This window comes from Artibeus jamaicensis, unplaced genomic scaffold (assembly GCF_021234435.1).
Source record: "Artibeus jamaicensis isolate MK-2021 breed Jamaican fruit bat unplaced genomic scaffold, CSHL_Jam_final contig_1819, whole genome shotgun sequence".
Taxonomy (NCBI): domain Eukaryota; kingdom Metazoa; phylum Chordata; class Mammalia; order Chiroptera; family Phyllostomidae; genus Artibeus; species Artibeus jamaicensis.
The window spans coordinates 617,382-631,784 of NW_026521360.1; the positions used below are offsets into that span (position 1 = coordinate 617,382).

Sequence of the window (14,403 nt, forward strand, 5' to 3'; positions counted from 1 at the left end):
GAATCAGGAAAGGCTTCATTAAAAAGGTCAGCAGTTGAGGGAAAGATCATTAGGATTTGGAAAAGTAGCATGGGGGAACAAACATTTAAGTGTATAAGAAAACACCTTTCTCACTGGTCTATAAAAGGTTCTGTGCTCACCAGAGAATGATGATGAGAATATACACAACCAGTGCTCATCCAAAAGGGTCTCTTCTCTACCTCTTAAGACCTACAACAACTAGATCTCAATTGTATACTTCTTCAGTATCCTCGTAACACTTAAAGTCATGCATTCACTCTACAAATGCCAGCCAAGTACTCCACAGTGTCAGGCACTGTCCTAAGTCCAGTGATACAATGATGGGCAAGACAGAGGTATATCACCAAACTCCCTTAGTTGACAAACCAACCAGAAGACACGATACAACAAGCAATTGAAGTCACAATATAGCATGCGTACTATGAAAGTACTATAGGAAACTGATCATGGTAATTGGAATAAAGCATAACCAGAAACTGTGTTAGCCAGCTCAATAAAATGTATTAGAATGGCACTTCGGTATGTAAAGTGCCAATAATTCAATCATCAACTGCATAAATAATAAAAGACAAAGGGATTCTTTCTTGACAAAAATTCCTTTTTGTATCAGAGATTTTTTTTTCCACTGAGTTCACACTAAACACTGCTACAATTTTAACATGCTCAGATCACCTGATATTTCTGTCTTTCTCAGAAAGTCCAACCAGGGCCTTCCTGACCTTCCAAATAAATGAGACTTCAGACTGCAATTTTCTCCCTTCATCAAAGTCAAGTCTTGCAACTGATGAGGGGAAAAACCTGTCATTATATATAATAGTTTCATTTTTATCAACTAAGTAAGCATGAACATTAATCTCAGTAAAATTACACTCTTAAAATGTTTTATTAGCCAGCATGACTCCCGTCAAATGTATGCTATCATCACCCTTACATAATCTCTTGAAGTTCTTAAGTTATGGCTAACGTCACCTATACTCCTCTTACCTCCTATGATACTTAAACCATACAAAACAATTGGCAAGCATGGTTTATAATAATAGGCGGTAATTAAAACCAGTAGAGTATAATGGTTAACAGCAAAGACTGTGGAATCTGCCTGAACTCTAGTTCTACCAAAAACTATCTGGTTGGCCTTGGATAAGTTACTTAACCACTCTGTGTCAGTTTCTGTATCTGTGAGGATTAAATGAATTAATATGTTTAAAGCACCTAGGAGAGAGGAGAGCCACAGTAAGCTTCTGCATAAGTGTGAAGGAATTTAGAAGTCACAGTTACACAGTTGTTAGCTGGTGAGGACTCCCCTCCCACCCTCTTGTGTGCAGCTCTTTAATGCATTACAAAAGCCTTGTTCCTTAGATGGTAATACTGCTGTTGACTCCTTAGCCACAACTAAATTAGACCCTTCCTGAGGAGGATGAACAGACCTCTTCCCCATACCTTTCATCTCTTCCTCTCAACTGCTCCTTTTTCTGAGTCTAAAATCCTGTTTGCTTGCATACTTGCTGACACTTCCATTATAGACTAAAGTGCATACAAGAGCCCTTCCAAAAAAAAAAGACATTCTTCTCAAAGAAGTAAAGATGTTAAACAGACAGAAATTTCAAATGTCTACCACAATATAGTTGGCCCTCTAAATCTGTGGTTTTATATTCGCAGATTCAACCAACCTCAGGTCAAAAATATTAAAACAAAAAACAAAAAAAAAACAAAGAAAATCCCAGAAAGTTCCAAAAGCAAAACTTGAATTTGCCATGTACCAGGCACTACCCTGACTCCATCCACGCAAGTGAAATTATGTGTAGGTATACCCTGCTGTAGTCTATATGCAAATATAGGTGTATGCAAATACTACACTGGTTTATATAAGGGACTTGAGCATCCTCAGATTTTGGCATGTGCAAGAGGGACTGGGTCCTGGAACCAATCCCCTCAGATGTCAAGAGACAACTGTACAAATGGACAGCTACTCAGTATCCTCTGGTAACAGAAATTACAGCGTGAGTAAGCACAGATAATGTTGGAAAACAGGCAGAAATGAAGTTATTATGAATACCACCTTGATGAATACAGGCTTTACAGACAACAGTAAGCCACTGAAGAATTCTGAAATATTTCAGGAAAATCAGTCTGGCAACAGTACTGAGATGGATCCAAGGAGAAAAGACTGAGGAAAAACAGTGGTCTGGGTGAAAAGGAGCAGATGAGGAAGTAATATAATAACAGCAATGGGAATTTAGCAGAGAGAAGAGTGGTGAGAAAAGCTGCAGTAATACTAATAGTAAAGCTACCAATGCATTTAGGGAGAATGATTAAAATAAAGTGCAAGGGAGGAATATAGTAAAAGATGACAACAAGATTTGCAGACCAGAAAACTTCATTAAAACACAAAGTCAAAAAGCAGGTTTGATGACAAGGTTAAGTTTCATTTTGCAAATCAGTGACTTGTCAGCAGGACAACCAGGGTGACACGCCCACAGAAGACATTCTTACATGAACCTAAAAATGTCTTAAGCAAAGCAGACACCAAACCATAATAAATACAATTTCTTGGGATAAACTACTCTGTACTTAAAACCATAAAAAGCTCTTATCACATTTACTATATAATCTCAACTATCATATATTGTGAAGAACTTCTGACATATTTTAAATAGTTTACTCATGTTATTATTACCTTAAACACACTTCCAAAATAAATGGTATTTTGGAGTACTACTGCTCATGTTACAAATGTCTGTGGTTTAGAATGTGTTTCAGTTTTAAAAGCTCAATTTTGACAGTGTAGTTACTCTGCTTGATTGACCAAAGACTTCAACTCTGATTTACTAATTTTTAATTATTTTAATAATTTTAAGTTATTTAATTACAAATAAACTTCAAATGTCTTTTTGCATTTTTGGCTGCAATATCCACACTTGAATTTTAATAGAGAATATTAGAAGTCAGGAAAAAATATACAAAGACCAAATCCATGATCTGGGATGATATGCCAAGTCATTTTCACAATATACTAAGGTCTCCTCACCATACCAATCAGAAAACAGTGCTCTAGTGATACAATATTAATCAGCCACAAGCAACTTTCAACTATCATAAGAGGAGGATAAATTCTAGTGAAGACATACCAAGAAATAAAAGGCCAACAACTCATGAAATGCAACTCATTAAAAACACATACTTCTGGTCCTTTCTGCTCTAGGCCCCAATGGCTGCTGTTGACATGGACAAGTTTATGAAAACCAGGAAGGTGGTGCTGCTCCTGGCTGGACTAGACACTACTCCAGACCCAAAGCAGTCATCATGAGGAACATTGATGATGGTACATCAGAACCACCTCTATAGGCATGATCTGGTGGCTGGAATTGACCACTATCCCCACAAAGTGACAGCTGCCATGGACAAGAAAGAAATCACCAAGAGGTCTAAGATCAAGTCTTTTGTGAAAGTTTATTACTACAATCACCTCATGCTCACAAGGTGCTCTGTGGATATCTTGGACAAAACCGTCATCAACAAAGACATCTTCAGAGATCCTGCTCTGAAATGCAAGGTCCAACAAGAGGCCAAGGTCAAGTGTGAAGAGAGGAATAAGATCAGCAAGAACAAATGGTTGTTCCAGAAGCTGTGGTTTTAGATCTTTTTTTGTTTCAGTCATTAAAAATTGAGGCAATTAAAAAAATACATACTCTGTCTTCTTTAGGTTACCTATACTGAAGCCCTAAAGTAAGTCAATATTGTTGTCCACTCTAGCAAAGAATTTTCAAATTAACAAGTAAATTGATTTTAGGGTTTGTTTGTTTGTTTGTTTGTTTTTAAATGCAAGGACAGCACAGAAATGATCTTAGGCTGAAAATGTACAATTTTATAGGTTTAAAATAAGAACCTTAGAGTAATAAGAGACAATAAAAAACTATAATTATTGTTGGTAGTATTAAATCATGATATAAATGCAAAATAATTGCTTTAAACTTACTCATCTGTATATTTCTAAATAAAATAGAAAAAAGTTCTTTAAAATAATCTCTCTCATAAAATAATATCTCTATTGAGACATTGTTCCAGCTAAGATGGAGGCATAGGTAGATATATTTTGTCTCCTCACACAACCAAAAGAATAAGAACAAATTTAAAACAAAAAATATCCAGAACTGTCTGAAAATCAAACTGTATAGATGTCTGACAATCAAGGAATTAAAGAAGAAATATTCATCCAGACCAACAGAAGGGGTGGAAATGAACAGCCAAGATGGAGAGGACTGAAAGCAAGGCTGCAGCTGGAGGGCCAAAGGGGCAAAGTGGTAAGGTGGCAGACCACACCAGTGAGGCAGGGCTAGCTGAATGGGAAACTAAAGACTTAAGCTAGATATAAACTACTTCAGGGGTTGCCATGGTGGGAAAAACTCCCAGTCTTATACAAAAGTTTGTTGAAAAGTGGGGCTAGAGCAGAGCAAGTGAGCCATATTGTTCCCCCTCAGACTCCTCCCCAACAAACAACACCACAATGCAGCAAAGAGGGTCACCCCACACTGGTGAATGCCCAAGGCCCTGCCCTCTACAACATAACAGGTGTGCCAAGACAAAGCAATAGGACCCAAATAAAACAACATATCAAAACTCTAGAAACTAAAGAGCTAAGTGATGAAGTGATAGCCAACCTGTCTGATGCAGAGTTTAAAACACTGGTAGTCAAGATGCTCACAGAACTGATTGAGCTCAGTCACAAACTAAAGGAACAACTGAAGTTTACCCAAAGTGAAATAAAGCAAAATATACAGGGAACCAACAGTAAAGGGAAGTAAACTGGGACTGACATCAATAATCTAGAACAAAAGGGAAAAATAAACATCCGACTGGAACTGAATGAACAAACAAGAATTCAAAAAAATGAGGAAAGGCCTAGGAACCCCCTGGACTACTTTAAGTGTTCCAACATCTGAATCATAGGGGTGCCAGAAGGAGAAGAGGAAGAGCAAGAAGTTGAAAACTTATCTGAAAAAATAATGAAGAACTTCCCCAATCTGGCAAAGGAAATAGACTTCCAGAAAGTCCAGGAAGCAGAGCAAGTCCCAAAGAAATTGAGCCCAAAGAAGAACACACCAAGACACATCATAATTACATTACCTAAGATTAAAGATAAGGAGAAAATCTTAAAAGCAGCAAAAAAAAAAGAGAGAGAGAATCTTAGAAGCAGCAAGAAAAAAGGGCACTCATACAAAGGAGTACCCATAAGACTATCAGCTGATTCCTCAGAAGAAACTTACAGGCAACAAGGGGCTGAAAAGAAGTATTTGAAGCCATGAAAGGCAAGGACCTACATGCAAGATTACTCTATCCAGTAAAGCTGTCATTTACAATGGGAGGGCAGATAAAGTGCTTCCCAGATAAGGTCAAGTTCAAGGACTTCATCATTACCAAGACATTAGTATATGAAATATTAAAGGGACTTATCTAATAAATAGAAAATCAAAACTATGAACAGTAAAATGACAAAAAAACTCACAACTATCAACAACTGAACCTAAAAAAACAAAAACAAACTAAGCAAACAACTAGAACAGGAACAGATTCACAGAAATGGAGATCACAAGGATAGTTATCAGTAGGAAGGGTGGGGTGAGGGGAGGGACAGGGAATAAGAAGTATAATTGGTAGGCATACAATAGACGGGGGGAGGTTAAAAATGGTATAGGAAATAAAGAAGCCAAAGAACTTATATGTACATGAGCATAAAGGGGGAGGATTGGGATCATTGTAATAGCATAATCAATAAAATACACTTAGAATATAAATAAATAAAAAGTAACAAAATGACTGCAAAAAAAAAGAGAGAGTTGGAGGTGGTAGGAGAATAACTTGTCATATTAATTAGGATAGTCAGTTAAGTATCTTTAAGAGAATGACTTTGACTAATGGCCTAAAAAAGCTACTGCAAATCTGAAGATACAGTATTTTAGACAAAGAAACTAGCAAATGAAAGGGCCTTGAGGTTGTAAGCATACCTTATCTCCAGAAAGAGCTAAAACACAGGAAATGAGAAAAAGAGTAAAATAATTTGGTCAGAAGCAGGACAAAGGAGTTGAAGGACTTTGGTTCTGACAATGAATGAAACAAAAAGCTATTAAATATGTCTTGTTGTCTGGTTTTTCACAGAGAAATCCTGATACCTGACTTACAGGTTGACAGATTTTGAGAATCTGGGTTTTGAGAATATCTATGAAGGAGATAAAAATAAACTCTTGGAGACCAAATATGAGGCAAACATGATGAAGAGGAGAGATACTGGTGATTGGGATAAATGGCAGCACTGGTAGTGGTGAGAAGTGGTCGGATTCTAAATTTATTTTGAAGGTAGAGCCAGGAAATTTAATTGCCCGCCTGGTACCGAGCAAGAGGCAACTGAATGAAGCTTCTCTCACACATCAATGTTTCCTTCCCTCTTCCTCCCTCCCTTCCCTCTCTTTAAAAATAAATAAACAAAATCTTTTTTAAAAACTGAAATGTCCTTTCCCTTCTGTATCTCATTTTTCTCTATCGTCTTCTCCATCTAAATATTACCTATCTTCAAGGCCTAGTTCAAATGCCACCTTCTTCATTATAGTTTTCTAGACACTCCTCCTCCATCAAAATTAATCACTTCACCATCTGACTTCCAAAAGATCATTTATGACTCTCTTATGAGTTAAACTCTTCTCTGTTGTATCTCCTTCTTATAAAGTTCTTCAGGTAGTGAACCTGCTTCATCTTTGTATTCATCAGTATCTACCACATCAAAAGATATACGCCAATCAAATTAGATAAACTCTATGTTCCTCCTGGCTCAATAAGTCCATAATTTTCCTCTCTATGTATACTTTACACCTCTAATAATGCCACAATTATGAAACTCAGATTTATGTGTATAAGGGCACAAAGTTTTTATGAGAGGAGAAAATTTCTGGGGAGGAAACAAATAGCTATACAAATACAAATACTCTTCTTCACTAATCCTTTCATACACCTCTTATTTGAAGTTTGACAATTTTCTCTCCAGCTGTACCCAACCCCCAACATACCTGAATTAACCACTACCTGCATACAACCCTATTCCAATTATACTTTGATTATTACGATTATCATACTGCTCTATACTTATGTGGTATAATAAACATATTGTGGAAGAGTCAGCCAGCTCACAACTTTCCTGAACTTCCCTTTTCGCAACCACGGCAAAAGACCACTCAACTGTAGTCCTTTTGAATAATTTGATCTTGACCCCTGAATACTTATGACTGTACCAAAAAGCAGCTACTCCCAACTAGATCTATGGCAGTTCCTTTCCTAAGAATGGGGAGAGTAAAAAAGAAACCTTCCTCTATTCAAGATGCCAGCCCTAAAGCCCATAACCTAAGGGGATATAGATTTGGTCTGCATGTTCCACAGGTCCATGCAAGCAGAGAAGTGGAGGAAGTAGTAAACAGGGTTACAAAAAGATTTCTAAGAATAAAGCATAAACACAAAGAGAAATAAAACCTGCCATTCTCTACTTCCAATACTTTCCTCAAGCCCACCAATCTTCTCATTTTTGGATTCTTCCAAGTGCCCCTGCATAATATTCAGATACTTCTAGCTGCCCAACAACATCATTAAAGCAACTCACAGCTCTGATTCTCTAACAGTAATGGTTAATGCTTTAAGCCCTAGGTTTCTAAGCTTTTCAACTGAATATTAAAAAGTGAGGGTTCTTTAAGTCCCCAAATCCAATAAAATGGACAGTCACAGAAGGAATCAAAACCCAATATCCATAAATAAGTTCCTGGAAAAGCAAAATCAGTGCCCTACTTTATTTTTAACTGAGTACCTCTGGGTCTAGCACAATGGGATAGGAAAGCTTTTCAATAAATGTCTACTAAAGTACAAAATATTGTTAACCCATTAAATGCCCCTATTCCCCCTACCTTCAACACACACTCCGCCAACACTTTTAGACAGAAACTCTTCTAAAAATATATCTCCTAATTCTGGATTTCTCTACCATTCTCTCAGATCTGCCTCAGTCAGCTTGGTCCTTAGGCCAGTTATCCTCATGGTCACAACATGGCTGCCAGCAGCACCAAGCCCTGTCATTCACCAAAGACCTAGGCAGAGGGAGGGAAAGAGAAACCTTGAGCACAAATGCCTGTCTCTCTTAAAAATGAGAACGTTTACCTCCAAAAAACCTCTCATCATGTTTCACTGGCATGAACTGGCTTCACTGATTCATCCCTGAGTCAATTATTGTCAGGAAAGATAAGATGAACATAACTGGCATAAGTAAATCATCTATGGTGGGAAAGATGTTGGAGAGGTAAACTATGCCCTGGAATGTAAGCATATGTGTGTCTACAATAGTTTATTTATGTGGTATAACCATCACCTGCTAGCCAGACAGAAAGCTAAAGAAGCAAATCAGTAATTAACACTGGTGGAAAGATAATGAGAGGTATTTAAAAGTGGCCACCTTAAAAAGAAATACCATTTCTTCCCTTTGTAGTCACACCTACCCACTAACAGCTCTTAGGATTTGAAGGGTCAGAGGTTCCCATGGGCTGTCTTACTAGAGTGTTTTTCAAAACTAAGTAACCCAAGTTTAGGAAAATAAACCATTGTGGGAAGAGGAATGATTCTTGATATTAATAAGGGTGCAGTTTACTAAAAAGTAGATGATTTGCAAAGCATAAATTAGAAGATAGTGCCCTGACTGGTGTGGCTCAGTGGGTTGGGCATCATCCCACAAACCAAAAGGGCATTGGTTCAATTCCCAGTCAGGGAACATGCCTAGGTTTCAGGCCAGGACCCAGGTTGGGGGCAAACAAGAGCCAATCAGTTGTTTCTCTCACACATTGACGTTTCTCTTTCTCCTTCTCTTCCCCTTCCTCTAAAAATAAATAAGTAAAATCTTTAAAAATTTTTAAAAATTAGTCCTGACTGGTGTGGCTCAGTGGACTGAGTGCTGACTGCAAACCAATGGGTCACAGGTTCAATTCCCAATCAGGGCACATGCCTGGGTTGCAGACCAGATCCTCAGTGGGGGGCACGTGAGAGACATCTACACACTGATGTTTCTCTACCTCTCTCCCTTCCTTCCCCTCTGTCGAAAAGAAAGGAAAGAAAGAGAAAGGAAGGAAGGAAGGGAAAGAAAGAAAGATAAGAAGGAAGGAAGGAAGGGAAAGGAAGGAAGGAAGGAAGGAAGGAAGGAAGGAAGGAAGGAAGGAAGGAAGGAAGGAAGGAAGGAAGGAAGGAAGGAAGGAAGGAAGGAAAGAAAATTTAAAAAACTAGACAATAGCTTTATTTCCACAAAGACATGTTTTCCTAAAAAACAGTAGGACAAAATTAAGGAGTTAGGACTCTCCACATGCTGACCAGTAGGATACTTGAATTTCTTCTACAGCACAATTTCTTGTCATATTTAGTATATAGTTTAAATTTTTATACTCCGCCTCAGCTGGTGTAGCTCAGTGGATTGAGCACAGGCCTGTGAACCAAAGGATCTCTGTTTGATTCCCAGTCAGGGCACATGCCTGGGTTGCAGGCCAGTTCCCAGCAGGGGACACATGAGAGGCAATCATACATTGATGTTTCTCTCCCTCTCTCCTTCCCTTCCCCTGTAAAGATAAATAAATTTTAAAAAAATTTTTATACTCCTATTAGCATAACTACATTTAATCACATAATTCTTCAGTCTGATATGCATTCTTGTTATATAGTAATAAAGAAGTATATCACATCATGTCACTACATGCTTAAAATCTTCTCCCAGCCACCCCAAAACTGCTTATATTAAAATCCCAATTTCTTACAGTGGCCCTAACTGATCTTCAATGAACCTATCTTTCCAATCTCATCCTCTAACACCTCCTCATTCATTATTCTCTGGCCACACCAGCTTCTCTCTCTGGATCCAATATGCTAATCTCATTTCTGCCTCAGAACATTTACACCTGCTATTCCCTCTGCAGGGAGAGAGCTTACCCCAGAGCTTCACATGCTGGCTGCTCCTTCTCATCTTTCAGTTATTACAGTTCAAATGTCACAACCTTTTCTGCATCCCAGCACCACTCACAACCCTCACCACACACATCCGCACCCACCCCAGCCAGACACACACACACCATGGGCCATGACCCTTCTACAGATGATTGCCTTTTGGGTCAGACACTAATCCCTGATCCAATCATTTGTCAATAGAATGACAGGATCACATGATAAAGAAAGCTTGGTAATTTAAACAATAGGAACTGAATGCGATAAGGCAAGAAGCAAGAATCTAAGTAACAAGTCAAGTATTAGTGACCAAACTGAGCTGAAAACATAGAAATGATTAACACAACAAGTCTACCACAATCTGTTTCCTAAAAGATCACGACAGTATTTAAAGCCAGAAAAGTAAATTATTACCACAATACAAGCATTACCTGTAGGTTTTCATCTTCTTTCCATAAAATACAGATTTCAACTGTTTTCCTTATTCCTTAAAAACGTATCAAGCCTAACCACATGACATAGAAGTCACTTTGTACACCTCTAAGAGAATGCAACCTGGAGATATTATTAATCAGTATATAAATTATATTTACTAATAATATCAGCTATTACAGAAACAATAATTATTGCTTTAGACTACTTTAAGGCATAAATATTTAACTTTGTTATTATCCTGTAAAATTTGAGATAAAAAAGACCATTCAAACAAAAAATTAACAGCAAATAGAATGGGGTTAAATCTTGTGTCTATATTATTTTCTAAATAGGGATAAAACAGGATTCAAAGAAAGAAAAATATTCTAGAAACCAGTAATTATGTATCTGGGGTGGCAGGACACCTACCAATTGCCCAGAAGATGCTGCCTGAACCTCCCATCCATCTAAATCTGGGGTGTCATAGAAAATTCTGTGTCAGCAATCAAAACCAGTGCTGCAGCACAAGTATAGTAGTCCACTTCCAAATTCTTAAAAACCCACTTGGGGTTTGTCAGTAGGAGGTAAATTAAAGCCTTATGTATTGAGAAGCAAATAATTTGAAAAATGCACAGGGGCAATGAACCCTGAAGTTATCGGGCACCAAAATGACTATGAATGTGTTCTGAATAGTTTAGCTAAAAGATCTAAGTTTTCTGTTTTTCAACTATTTGCTAAAAATGTGTAAGAACTGCTTAATGTGGCCCTTGTGTTTAAGATGCTACTTTTCAACTGTATGTAAAACTAAGGTTAATTTACTCAAGCATCTTCTCTAGTTTTTAAGTTGAAATAAAATCTACACAACATCCAAGTAACTGAACAGGACAGAGTTTCTGAATCAAATTAAATAACCCAATGATTTTCTGGTAGCAAAAAATGCATTACTATGTATAACACTTATCATATATTTATAAGTGGAAAACATAAAAGAAAATCTGAATTAAATTGTAGTCTAGTCATATTAAAAACCTAATCTGAGAAATGTTGCTACAACTCCTAACCACTTTTAAAACAAAATTCTACCTCTAATATACAGTTCTATTCAAATACAAAAAGGAGAAAATCCAACTTTATATTATTGATTAGCTTTTTTGCAAAAAAACAAACAGAACAAAAAGAACACTCCTTCACAGTTGAATTTTTAAAGACACACTTTCTATAAAGAAACTACTTGGTGTCCTGCAGAAATTTTCAGTAACAAGAAAAGTTAAAATGTAATCAGTATGACAGTAATATTTTCTTTGGTTTTTTTTAGTTCTGAGAATGCTTGAAGTCTTGAGTTATTTTTACATGCTCTTCTTGAAACAACTGATTTCTTTATTCTTATGTTTTATATCTTAAAATGGTTTGAAAATGGTAAAAACAGAAAAAAATCAATTTTCTTTTTCAACAGGGGGCCCAAGCAAGGCTTCCTTTGCCAAGATTCAAACAGATATTCTCACATACATCTTGAGTATGTATTAGGGAATATCATTTAAAGCTCATATTTATATTTCTTCAATTTTTTAACAAAAACAACTTTAAGATGTTTACTAAACAAATAATAGATTTGAGAAACAGATGAAATATATGCTGCCTTATCTGACCCTAAGTGTACTAGACCAAGTATCACTAAAACTATATAGTTAAGTGCTCATTCTATTAGAGGTAATTTGCCAATAATTGAAAAAAGCCTAAAAAATTAACAAATGAATACTATCTGACACTGAAAAGCTGGCAATGGTTATAAAAGCTTTAACCTTCTAAAACCATAATCAGAACTCCTGACCATTAATCAACTTTTTAACACTTCCCATCTGTATAAGTGCTCAAGGTAGTACTGTCACTTGACAAGTTGCTTAGCATTGCAAAATTTGATAATTCATGTCTTACTGAATTTTTACTGACTTGGAAGAAAATAAAACACCAATTAAAAGCAGATGTCACCTCTAATTCTAACTGGCTGACAAACTTCTAAATTTTTTACCAAATGGAGTGACACAATGCAAGTAGATGACAGTTTGGACAGTTAAATATTCAAAGTCACTGATATCCCCCACAAATTTGCAAGTGATTGTCCAGAACTTAATCCCATGAGGCTTTTACCTGGCAAGCATCCAAAAGGAATAGTTTCAAGTAGTCATCTAGAAGGTAAATGTATTGTTACACTTTTGCAAAGACTACAAACACTGGTCAGAACATTACTAAACTAATACTCTCTAGATTTGTATCTTTATCTTTATAAACATAAAAAAAATCCAAAACAATATTGCTCCTCTATTAAAACTCTAGCTAACAAAAAGTAATATTCAGACATAATAAACTATGCTTAACTTGCCTTCATTTTTAGATGATCTAAGAGCTAAATCACAACCAACTGAATTTAGCATAAAATAATAATCTAACTTGAATATTGGTATTTTTCAGCATCTTTAAATACTGTATTGTTGGTCATAAATTCACTCACTTTTGATTCTAGCCATGAATTCTGCACAAAACTTCTTGAATTCAATGTTTTAATATATATCCAAAAAATTAAATAAGTAGACAACAGATGACCTACAAACACACATGATGGCAATGTTGATATCTACTTGCAATAATCCCAAATATCCAAAAATTTGAAAATATACTGAAAAACATATAAAGAATTACATCTTTCATCTTCTAAGGATAGTTAGACTAGCGTTTCCTAACACTACTCCATCTGTGCATGAAGTAACTCATGCACGATAAAATCCTGAGTTCTAAAAATGCCAGCTTTTCTACAAAAAGAAAACTTCTGGATTTTCCCAAATACCTCAGGTTCAAAGACAACATTAACATGAATCTTGTCCCTACATGCAGCAACACTGCCCAAAGATTACCTTTTAATGATCTACGCAAGCTTTCAAAAGCAAGAACAAGCTGGTACCAATCAGGCAAAGAGGGAAAACTGAATCCCAGAAGGAATCATCACAGAGATCCCAATCACAGTAATGAGGTCCCTAGGAGCTGGGAGGCCTATCAAGCCCCTTGCTTCTGTCAACTACTGCATAATAATCAGACTTGGCTTAATAGTTAGAAGGACTAAAGGAACCAGGTTGATCCTCTATTGTTCACTTCCTAGGTCTAAAAGAGTATTTGCACTTTAACAGAAAGTCTGCCAAGAAAGTAGAATATGGGAAAGATGAAATGGGAAGGTGGTCACAAAAGAGGGATTTAAGGGGATCGCCTACCTGTGGCAACTTGTGTAGGCATCATCTTTGCATTTTCATCCTCTTCATGCATTGCTAATCAGAGATCCACTGGAAGCTTCAGAACCAACTGAAAGGCCTGGCAGGGCATTTGGCTTTCACTTCTTCTACTGTTTATTCCCAATATATATTCATCAGGCTTAGAAACAACTCTTGAACAAGGGCAGCCACTCAGTAATGAAATGTAAATTACTGACATGTGCTGAAACCTGGACTTGCCACCACTAATGAGCACATTAAAGGAAAAATGTTCACTAGATGACTGCAACCTTTTTACTTAACCCTGTGTACAAGTATAGCCACAATTCAACATCAATTAAAAGAGCTAGCTGCAAAAGAGTAACAGAGAAGCCCTGTCACCACTTTTAATACCTCATAGACTGAAAAGCTGTGATAACTTGAAATTTTTACACTTCATCAACTGAAAATATTGTGCAAAACATTATTGTAAGCATGGTGAGCTTTGATTAAGATTTGTGAAACTCCATGTGTCCTTTATAGTTGTTCCTGAAAACCCTTCCCCCTTTTCTCCCCCGGGATGGTGGGGAGCAGTGGGGGGAAATGGAGACAACTATACTTGAACAACAATTAAAGGAAAAAAAAAAAAGATTTGTGAAACTCTAAAATCTGCCATTATTTCAAACAGTTTCCAAAGAGTAAAACTAAAATCCCCGGGTGTTAAAAAAAAGTACTA

At 36.7% G+C, this 14,403-nt stretch overlaps 1 protein-coding gene and 1 pseudogene across 1 annotated transcript in view; one reads left to right on the forward strand and one right to left on the reverse strand.

The window, feature by feature from the left end:
• Window positions 1-14,403, reverse strand: part of PCCA (propionyl-CoA carboxylase subunit alpha) — a 526,460-nt gene that overhangs the window by 408,132 nt on the left and 103,925 nt on the right. The gene's annotated exons all lie outside the window — the stretch shown is intronic.
• Window positions 3,242-3,655, forward strand: LOC119047880 (60S ribosomal protein L27-like; annotated as a pseudogene).